The following is a 9,914-nucleotide window of genomic DNA, read 5'->3' as shown; positions in this document are numbered from 1 at the left end:
TACTTTGCTAGACTGCAAGGATATAAAGATGTATATAACACACATTTCCCTTGCCCTAGCAATGTACTTGAAATACAGTAGGTACCAAATAAAAGTTAAGTGAATGAATTCATTCCCTAGTATATTCTCAAGGTATTTACAATCTAACGGTTCCGCAAGGACATAGTTCAGAACACAGCTCCAGTACTTGCACAAGAATTCCCAAGGTTTGATTAACCTAATACCCATACAGGTATTATGGAATAGTCTAAGTAACTTTGGGACCAAATATTACCCTTATGATCTGAACTATGGATTGGTCTAGGTTATTAACGCTGTCAAGCAAACACAGAAGTCTTGAAATCTTTCCCCCTCTGCTGAACTACCCACAATATGTGAAATAACTCCTCACTTAAATATTATCTTAATATTCTGTGATATTGTGAAATACATATTTGGTCTTCATCCCAGGTTGTTGACAACCGTTCTTAAAACCTTTGTAATCTCTGAAGTAATAAGAGTGTCTCTTGTGTGCTGATGAGATGACTGATAGCTAGGGGCCTCTTGGTGGCTTTAGGATGGTGACTGGTCACCAGAAAGTCCAAAGACATGATTCCAGGGTTAGGACTTTCAGGCCCACCCTCCCCCACCAACCTCTCAGGAGGGGAAAGGAGCTAAAAGTTTAATTGATGACCAATGGCCAATGATGTAATCAATCATGCCTGCACAATAAAGTCTCCATAAAAACCTAAAAGGACAAGATCTGGAGAGTCTTTCAGTGAGTTGAACACATGGAGATTCCCGGAGGGTGTTGTCCACAGAGGGTATGTAAATTCCATGTCTCTTGCCAAATACCTTGCTTTCATCTGGCTTTTTATACATATCCTTCATAACATACTTTATAATAAACTGGTAAATGTAAGTTAAGTATTTCTCTGAGTTTTGTGAGCTACTCTAGCAAATTAATTGAACCTGAGGAGGTGACCATAGGAACCCCAATTTATAACCTGTCTGTCAGAAGCACATGTGACAATCTGTGCTTGCAATTGGTGTCTGAAGTGGGGGCAGTCTTGTAGGGCCGAGTCTTCAACCCATAGAATTGGACACTATCTCTACATAGATAGTGTCAGAGCTGAATTTGATTAGTCTGCCACAGAATTGCCTGGTGTGTGGAGGAAAACCTCCACTCATCTAGTGTCTGAAGTGTTGAATGACTGTTTAAGAATAGAGGGTAAGAAAACATTTTGGTTTTTCCTATATCCACATATATTCTAATAAGCCAACAGATATTTATTAACAGGCTCTGGAGCTGGCCTGCCTGAGTCTGAAGCCTGGTTCCACCCCTTGCCAGCCAGTGACCATGGTACATTTTCCACTTATCTTCATCTCTGCATCCTCAGCCTCACTGAAATCATTAGGAGTTGCAATGATAGCAGCACTAGGATTGAACAGACTGGGTTGCAAAGTTCTTACCAGAGTACCTGAAACAAACAAATTGCTCAATCAATATTAGCTGTTGCTACTCATTCAGCAAATATATATTATACAGTTCCTACTTGATAGGCATTAGAAATGCATTAATGAGTTAAACAAATATGTTCACTGCCTTTCTGAAATTTTCAATACAAAAGGACCTGGCAAATACACAAACAAAATCTATTTCTGAGTAAATTACTATGTTTTTGTTTTTAACTGGGAAGTTGTTCAGTTTTTCTGGAAGTTATGTGACTTCCTTCCCTGTATACCTCTTAGGGACCCCCAGATGATACTATGTTCCCCTGTCTGGAGTCCTAAGTTGCAAATGAAAATGAAAAGCTGCAAATATCTTCAAAGTTCTCTTTGGAAGCTAAGTTAATGTTACTCCATCCTACCTGCCAATTTCCTTTTTTCATTCCATTTATTTTCTCTCTATTGTTGTGAACAACAAATACATGTAAAACAAGAGAGAACTAGGGAATGAAGATGTTTCTGAGACAGAAAGAGAAGGCAGAAAGACAGAGACAGGCAGTCCAGAGTTGCATCTGAACGTTTGTAAAATAGATATTTTTTACTCTGAAGCTGAATTTTAATTATTTTCACATGTCCACTTCATTCTTCCTTTAAAGGAAAGGAAGTCAAACTACAGTCTCTACAGATACTCTGTAGAAATAAAAATGTTACTGTTCTTAATAAATATTTCAGCAGAAAAATGAAGAAGTGATGTAAATGTGTTTGAGAAAACCAGTGGCAGGCTTTGGATTCTCTTGGATCTCCAGTGTTCTTTCTTCACCGGGTGCATATGGAGAGAAAAGGAGCATTCTCTTGCACTAGTCATTTATTATTTATTTTTATGCTTTAATTATTTGTGGAAATTCCTGACACCTTCTTATTCAGCCGGTTTTACTGATAGTCAGGAGTGGGAGGACAAAGCACCCACTGGAGAGGAAGAAACAGTGCCAGCAGCTTCGTTGTTGGGAATTGCATAGCTGAGCATTGAGAAATAACTTGATTTTAGGAGGATGACAACAAATTTTAAAATGTTGCTAATGACACAGTTTGACGTCTTTCTTGGGAGATGTTTTTAGAGTATTTTCCACTGATGAAAAAGAAGGTAGCTGAAACTCGCTAGATGTGGGGATTTTCTTTCACTCTGACCCGAGTGTCACATCACTGCTCTCTGTGAGTATAGGAGACCCTTGAACATCCTTGGAGTGAGATGGCACTTGGTTCTGAAGCAAGAGCCTGACGGTGTGATAATAAGGACTCAGGAAAGTTAAACTAGTTACATGAGAATTTATTGAAGTCTGTTCATTCATTCGTATATTCATATCATCCTTTCACTCATTCATAAATACAGAGTACCAAGCACTCTATTAAATATTAGATTGTGAGACTATTTGAGCAATTTAGTTTGAAAGAATGAAAATTTGAACCAGAATAGTGGCTCTAATATCTTCCTAATTCTTACAAATTTGTTTAAACAAGAAAGGGTTTGTGTTTGTTTTGGTATTGGTTTTAGTTTTGGGTTTTAGGGTTTGTTTTAACCTTTGTTGTTTCCCTGTTTTCACTTCTTTGTTTATTTGTCTTTCAGATATCATCAATGATATTCACTCATCCTTACACACAGTTTCACCCTTTCATCCTGAAGATCAATAGGATTCATTGCTGTCCATGGTATGACATATTTTACAAACTATACCCAAGGTTTTATTTTTTCATTGTTATTTCTAGCACCCAAATAATATCTACCATCCTTGTAGCACCCTTCTGTGCCTGGCACGATTCTACTTACTTTAACCTCATTATCACCACTCCTTATAACTGAAGAGAAAGGAGATTATTGTTATTCCCATTTTACACGTTGAAAAACCAAGGCTCCATGAGGTTAAAAATAGCTTCATAACTAGTTAACAGTGAAGTAGGGTCTCAATGTGTCTGGCTCAAAAGCCCACACTCTTCAGTTTTACTTTTCATAAAAACTTGACCTTAAAGAGTAGCACAATGACAATTACAATTCCTCTAAATTTATACCAAAATGGGAAACTGCTCTTGGGTTTGCCTTCTTTTACAGCAGCTCCCCAGAGGATTTATTTCAGCAGCTTCTGACAACACAGTGAGCACATGAGACAGGCATTATCTGCTCCCTGCGCCACTCACCAGGACCTCGAGTTTCCTCATTGCCTTGCACATCACACTCTTTTCTTTGAAGGGAATCCCATTTTCCCACCTGCATCCATCATTCATCTGTCATCCCATTCAACTAGTGAGGTTTTTAACTAGATGATTTTTTTTTTAATCTTTCTTGGCTAACCTTGTCGCTCAAGGTCTTTGCTCTGACTACAGTTTTGGAGCTCACTCTTTTTCTTGCCCCCCGCTCACTCCTTTGAGAGTAGCAATTAACACAGGCAACTGTTTTGTTGGGTTTTGCTTTTTACATATTAAAGGGCAGAGGCAACGAGCTTGGGTTTGTCTCAGCTTCCTTTTGATCTTTCAGGAGCCACACAACAATATCCGTCTGCACAACCTGAGCACGGTAATTTAGGGATGGTTTAAGGAGTAAGCTTCGAGATGCTATTGCTTGGGGTTTGAAGAAGGACCCATTACAGCAAGAGCATGACCCTTCTCAAATACCTCTCAGAGCAGAGATGTACTCTACTGAAATCTCACCTCCCTCTTCTGAGGCAGGGGATGAAAGTGCCTCTGAAGAGGAACAAAGATCTGTGCTATTGTAAAGCATAGCATTTTCCCATTGCATTTGAATTGAGTATATTGCTCTTTCGGTTTTGCTAAGATTACACAAAATGTAATTACATCGACACTATTCACCTGGGAACCTAAGAAACGAATGCTAATGCAGCCTCACTGCGGGAGGGAAGCCTCTTGAATGGTGAAGACACTTTTCCCCTGACCAGAATTTTGCCTGGTTTTCTCAGTTATAATCAATCCAGGCAGCATAGGAAAGCAGTGTGCCTCTGCACTGCTTTAGAATCCCACAGTTTCTCCATATGGGAACACATGTGTGTTTATTTTTTAGTGTTGGGGTTCATGGACTAAATGTTCTCATTTCCCCTTTTTTCCTATTTAGTCTGCCTAGCAGCCTTGTGAATACCCATGTATTCTCTGCAATTAAAATTTAATTTAGGACTAACTTTATTGTAAAATAGAAGTTGAATCAAGTAATGAGGGTTTGGGGCCTAAATAACTTAAACTTTTTGATTACTATCTCAAAACTGGTTTACCATGCCTCTAGCATTCTTTGGGAGTAGGATAAAGTTTCAGACATGTGTTTTGGGTTTTTCGTGTGTTTTTTAGTGATGAGGTAAAATTAATATAAGTGGAATCCTGGTTGTTTAGTAGCTTGTCATCTCAATAGCCACAACTAAACCCAAGAAAATGTGTCTTAGCAAAAAATCAAGATCTTTATGTGGCTTGCTCTTTATAAATGAACAAAAACTAAAATATAAAAAACTTTTTACTTGAAATTGGCAAGAATGACAATGAGAATAGAAAATGAGGAGAAAAAGAAAATACAAGCATAGCTCAGAGAGTTGCAGGTTTGGTTCCAGACCACTGCAATAAAGCAAATATTGAAATAAGTGAATCACACATATTTTTTGGCTTTCCAGTGCATATAAAAGTTATGTTTACACCATAGTCTATTAAGTGTGCAATAGTGTTATGTCTAAAAAAAAATGTACAAGCCTTAATTTAAAAGTGCTTTATAGTTAAAAAATGCTAACGACCATCAGAGCCTTGAGCAAAACCTCATCTTTCTGCTGGAGAGTCTTGTCTCCATGTTGATGATTGCTGACTTATCAGAGTGGCAGTTGCTGAAGGTTAAGTGGCTGTGGAAATTTCATAAGCCACCCTACATTCAAGCCATTCAAAAACATTAAAATGTGCCACCCCACATTAAAGTCATTCAAATTACAGTGAAGGTTGCCACATCAAATTATTCTGTCTTTCATGAAAGATTTCTCTGCAACATGCAATGCCGTTTGACTGTATTTTACCCATAGTAGAACTTCTTTCAAACTTGGAGTCCATCTTCTCAAATCCTGCCTCTGTTTTATCAACTAAGTTTAAAAAATATTCTAAATCTTTTGTTGTCATTTCAACAATGTTCACAGCATCTTCACCAGCAGTAGATTCCATCTCAAGAAACCTCTGTCTTTATTCATCTATAAGAAAGAACTCCGCATTTGCTCAAGTGTTATCATGATATTGCAGCAATTTAGTCCCATCTCCAGGCTCCATTTCTAATCCTAGTTCTCTTGCTATTTCCACCACATCTGCAGTGACTTCCTCTACTGAAATCTTGGATCCTTTGAAGTCATCCAGGAGGGTTAGAATCAACATCTTCCTAACTCCTGTTAATGTGGATATTTTCACCTTCTCCCATGAATGATGAATGTTCTTAATGAAATCTAGAATGGTGAATCCTTTCCAGAAGGTTCTCAATTTACTTTGCCCAGATTCATCAAAGGAATCATGTCTGCTATAGCCTTAGAAAATGTATTTCTTAAATAATAAAACTTGAAAGTCAAAGTTAATCCTTGATCCATGGGCTGCAGAATGGATGCTATGTTAGCAGGCATAAAAACAAAATTAATCTCCCTGTACATCTCTATCAGAGTTATTGGGCACCTAGGTATATTGACAATGAACAGTAATATTTTGAAAGAAATATTTTTTTCTGAGCAGTAGGTCTCAAGTGAGTTTCAAATATTCAGTAAACCATGTCATGAACTGATATGCTGTAATCCAGACTTTGTTGTTCCATTTCTAGAACACAGGCAGAATAGACTTAGCATAATTCTTAATGGCCCAGAGATTTTCAGAATGGTAGATGAGCATTGGTTTCAACATAAAGTCACCAGCTGCATGAGTTCTTAACAACACAGTCAGTCTTCTAGATGGCACCTTTTCATCTACATCTACTTCTTCTAGATGGCACCTTTTCATCTACACCGTTTCTTCTTCTTCTTCTTCTTCTTCTTCTTCTTCTTCTTCTTCTTCTTCTTCTTCTATTTCCTCTTCTTCTTCTTCTAGATGGCACCTTTTCATCTACCAAAAGGTTTGGTATTGCCATCTTCATCAATTTTCTTAGCTAGATCTTCTAAATAGCTTTCTGCAGCCTTATATTAGCACTTGTTGCTTCACCTTGCACTTTTATGTTATGGAGATGGCTTCTTTCCTTAAACCTCATGAACCAACCTCTGCTAGCTTCTCAACTATGTATCTGCAGCTTCCTCATCCTTCTAAGCCTTCACAGAATTGAAGAGAGTGAGAGCCTTGCTTCAGATTAGGCTTTGGCTTAAGGAAATGTTGTGGCTAATTTGATGTATCCAGACCACTCAAACTTTCTTTATATTAGCAGTAAGTCTGACTCACTTTCTTATCATTTGTATTCACTGAAGTAACATTTTAAATGTTCTTTGCATTTACAATTTAGCTAACTGTTCGACACAAGAAGCCTAGCTTTTGGCATCTCTTGGCTTTCTATATGCCTTCCTCACTAAGCTCAAACATTTCTAGCTTTTGATTTAAAATAAGAGACATGCAACACTTCCTTTCACTTGAATACTTAGAGGCCACTCACTGTAGAGTTATTAACTTGTCTAATTTTTATATCATTGTTTCTCAGGGACTAGAGAGAAAAAAAGGAAAGAACTGAGGAAATGGCCAGTTAGTGAAGCAGTCAGTACACACACAACATTTATCAAGTAAGTTCACCATCCTATATAAATGCAGTTTATGGTGCCCCTCAAAAATTACAATAGTAACATCAAAGATCACTGATCAAAGATCATCATAACAAATATAATAATAATGAAAGAGTTTGAAATATTGCAGGAATTATCAAAATGTGATACAGAGAAAGGAAGTGAGCACATGCTATTGGAAAAATGGCATGCATACACTTGCCACAAACAGAATTGTCACAAATCTTTAATTTGTTAAAAAGAAATGCAATATTTGCAAAGCACCATAAAGTGCAATAAAATAAGCTGTGCCTATGAAATGGGGTTAATCACAAATTTGCAAGTTTTTAATGAAGATTAGAAATTATATGTCTAAAGGAAATAACAAGAAACCAGACACACAAAGAAAGACAGAAAGCATTGTCACAACCTTCATCTTTATCCTAATCATACAACCAAATTACAAGGTGCCTTAATATACATTGTGTCACTTTATTTGAGGCTAACAGTAATTCTCTGGCGATCATGAGGATAGCCAGTGACAGGATAAATATTATAGGTAATGTGGGTTGAGGTCAACAAAGTCTTAATTGAGCACCTACTTATGTGCCAGGCACTATACCAGGTATTGAAGATGCACTGGTGAGGGAGAAAAAATGTTCAGTTCTGGGTTAAGAGGGCAATTCAGAAATACACAGAGCCAAAATACCACTAAAACTATAGCAAAGTATTTTTTTCTAAAAACAGACATAAGCCACAGAAATGAGGAGACCAAGAAAGAAAATATGAGTAATAAATGTTTGGAAGCCAGAAAGAATATAGTCCAGAAGTAAGTGACCTACAAGACAAAACAAGGCTAAGTGCTGAACTGAGAAGATATTGAAAACAAACCCCTATATATAATATTCTCCAAGCTGCCATTGATATTCCAAATGGGGCCTGAACGTGCATATTTATAGGCTGGGTAGAAAGAGAAGATCCCTCTTTTTCTATATAACTAAGAGGTATACTGGCCTTGGAGTATAACACAGAAGTTTCCATACTCTGGTCTCTAAAGCAGCTTGAGATCTCACTATGCTTTACTGATCTGAATCAGTACCATAGAATCAGCTCCCTGCCCAATTTTGGAAAGGGAAGACAAGGAAGCCAGGAAGCCTAAAAATCTGTCTTTTCAGGAAGAATGTTGAAAGCATTAGAAAAGCAGTTAGATTCTTTTTCACTCCTACCCTCTTATCATCACCACCATCACCACCTCTACAGAGATACTGGAAGCTCATTCTTTGCAGAGAGTAGAGGGTCTCTGACAAAGTAGGATAAATGGGTATTATATTGAAAAGAGGGAAGTTAAATGTTCATATATGTGCTGAATGCTAAGTGAAGAAACCCTCAGTCCTCTTCTTCCAGTTGGCTCTTAGAGTCTTTGCAACTAGACTCGTACTTCTAGGCGGGAGAGAGGTGACTACTCTGAAGGTTCTAACTGACTCACTTTTTACCCCACAAAAAGATCTAAAGATGGAGGGGTTCTAAGATGGCTGAATAGGAACAGCTCCGGCCTGCAGCTCCCCGTGTGATTAACACAGAAGACAGGTGATTTCTGCATTTCCAACTGAGGTATCTGGTTCACCTCACTCAGACTGGTTGGACAGTGGGTGAAGCCCATGGAGGGTGAGCCAAAGCTGGATGGGGTATCACCTCACCCGGGAAGCATAAGGGGTTGGGGGCCTTCCCTTTCCTAGCCAAGGGAAGCCGTGACAGATGGTACCTGGAAAATTCGGACACTCCCACCATAATACTGTGCTTTTCCCATGGTCTTAGCAAAAGGCACACCAGGAGATTATATCCCACACCTGGCTTGGTGGGTCCCATGCCCAAGGAGCCTTGCTCACTGCTAGCTCAGCAGTCCAAGATAGAACTGTGAGGCAGCAGCCTGGGCTGGGGAAGGGGCGTCCGCCATTGCTGAGGCTTGAGTAGGTAAACAAAGTGGCCAAGGGAAGCTCAAACTGGGTGAAGCCCACTACAGCTCAATGAAGCCTTCCTGCCTGTGTAGACTCCACCTCTTGGGGCAGGGCATAGCTGAACAAAAAGGCAGCAGAAACTTCTGCAGACTTAAACGTCCCAGTCTGACAGCTCTAAAGAAAGCAGTGGTTCTCCCAGCATGGAGTTTGAGCTCTGAGAACGGACAGACTGCCTCCTCAAGTGGGTCTCTGACCTCCATGTAGCCTAACTGGGAGATACCTCCCAGTAGGGGCCGACTGACACCTCATACATGCAGGTGCCCTTCTGAGACAAAGCTTCCAGAGGAAGGATCAGGCAGCAAAATTTGCTGTTCTGCAGCCTCCACTAGTGATACCAAGGCAAACGGGATCTGGAGTGGACCTCCAGCAAACTCCTACAGACCTGCAGCTGAGGATCCTGACTGTTAGAAGGAAAACTAACAAACAGAAATGAATAGCATCAACATCAATGAAAAGGACATCCACACCAAAACCCCATCTGTATGTCACCATCATCAAAAACCAAAGGTAGATAAAACCACAAAGATGGGGAGATATCAGAGCAAAAAAGCTGAAAATTCTGAAAACCAGAGTGTGTATTCTCCTCCAAAGGATCGCAGCTCCTCGCCAGCAACAGAACAAAGCTGGATGGAGAATGACTTTGACGGATTGACAGAAGTAGGCTTCAGAAGGTCGGTAATAACAAACTTCTCCAAGCTAAAGGAGGATGTTGAAACCCATCACTAGGAAGCTAAAA

This window comes from Pongo abelii, chromosome 7, assembly GCF_028885655.2.
Source record: "Pongo abelii isolate AG06213 chromosome 7, NHGRI_mPonAbe1-v2.0_pri, whole genome shotgun sequence".
In the NCBI taxonomy this organism is placed as follows: Eukaryota; Metazoa; Chordata; class Mammalia; order Primates; family Hominidae; genus Pongo; species Pongo abelii.
This window is presented reverse-complemented; position numbering follows the sequence as displayed.